At 37.6% G+C, this 1,776-nt stretch overlaps 1 pseudogene; it reads left to right on the plus strand.

Moving 5' to 3' along the window:
- The first annotated feature begins 243 nt into the window (after window positions 1–243).
- Window positions 244–1,173, plus strand: LOC141576162 (olfactory receptor 4C11-like; annotated as a pseudogene).
- The last annotated feature ends 603 nt before the right edge of the window (window positions 1,174–1,776 follow it).

The following is a 1,776-nucleotide window of genomic DNA, read 5'->3' on the forward strand; positions in this document are numbered from 1 at the left end:
CTCATTATTTAAATGTATCACTGTTTTCATAAGCAATCAGTTAAGTAGACAGAATAAATGTCATGATTTTCATTTTATTCAGGAATAAACAACATGGAAAGTAAGTGATTACCCACTGGAAAGTGGCAGTTCCATGAATGAGCACATGCATTTGACCTCCAACTATAGTATTCATGTCTTAATTTTTTTTCCTTTGCAGATTTATTACTTTTAATCTGTACTTTCTCCACTTTGATTGAAACAATGCAGCCAAATAACAGTGTAACTGAGTTCATACTCTTAGGATTGACACCAGATCCTATGAGGCAGAAAATGGTGTCTGTAATCTTCTTCATTTTCTATGTGGGAACCTTGGTGGGGAATTTGTTTATTATCGTGACCATCAAGTCCAGCCAGATACTTGGGAGCCCCACGTACTTCTTCCTATTTTATTTGTCCTTGGCTGATAACTGCTTTTCAACTTCCACAGCCCCTGGACTAATTGTGGATGCCCTGTCTGCCAAAAAAGTCATATCTTACAATGAGTGCATGACCCAAGGCTTTGCACTACATTTCTTTGGCTGCATGGAGATCTTTGTTCTCATCCTCGTGGCTGTTGCCCGTTACGTGGCCATCTGCAAACCCTTGCGTTACACAACTATCATGAGCCGCCAGGTCTGCATTATCCTGATCACTCTTGCATGGATAGGGTCTTTTATACATTCCATGGCTCAGATTGTCTTGGCCTTGAGACTGCCCTTCTGTGGACCCAATCTGATCGCTATTGCTGTGACTTGCAGCCTTTGTTGAAACTTGCCTGCATGGACACCTATGTGATCAATCTGCTGTTGGCAACTAACAGTGGGGCCATTTGCTCCAGCAGTTTTGTAATTCTGATGACCTCTTACATTCTTATTCTGCATTCCCTGCAAAACCACAGTGCAGAAGCGAGGAAGAAAGCTCTCTCCAATTGCACTTCACACATCATTGCAGTCATCTTATTCTTTGGTCCACGTATATTTATGTATACACGCCCCCCCAACCACTTTCCCCATGGACAAGATGGTGGCAGTATTTTATACTATCGGAACACCCTTTCTCAATTCGATCATCTACACACTGAGGAATGCAGAAGTGAAAAGCGCCATGAGAAAGTTATGGCATGTCAAAATCACATCAGAAAGAAAAAGATGAATTGAGGGCTTTGTTTGATTAGTTATTAAGTCATAGTTTGGCTGAATCTGTACAGATAAAAAAACATAATAGTGTATCTCGTCACTCCTCCATACAATCTTTTACACTGCACCAGATTTTCTTACTTCTTTTTGTACCTCTGTCCTCAGATTAGTAGCTTCCCTCACATTTTCAGCCTGACTCTTGCATTGCCTGAGAGTTCTGGCATGACTGGTTGTAAAATACAACTCACAACACGGTCTACACTATGCTTGATAAGAAAAAATACATTTATATAATCACAACCTTGCAAACACATGATCATCCACAAAGAAAATGTAGCTAGTACTCTATAATTTGCAATCCCCACTATCATGCATTTCAAATTAGGTCTCTTGTTTTCTCTTGAATACTTCCAGAGCAAGAAAATTAACTTTATGTATCAATCAACTTCATTATGACATCATTTTATTTTTGAAATATTGAATATTATTGAATCAAATGCTATTTTATATATAATGGCATTTTAAAATAATTTTCTTATTGTTTCCTTTGGTTATTAAGATAACTGAGACTATAAATATATATATATATATATATAGTATATACTTATGTATCTATAAA

The sequence above is a fragment of the Camelus bactrianus genome, chromosome 36 (assembly GCF_048773025.1).
Source record: "Camelus bactrianus isolate YW-2024 breed Bactrian camel chromosome 36, ASM4877302v1, whole genome shotgun sequence".
NCBI classification, from domain to species: Eukaryota; Metazoa; Chordata; class Mammalia; order Artiodactyla; family Camelidae; genus Camelus; species Camelus bactrianus.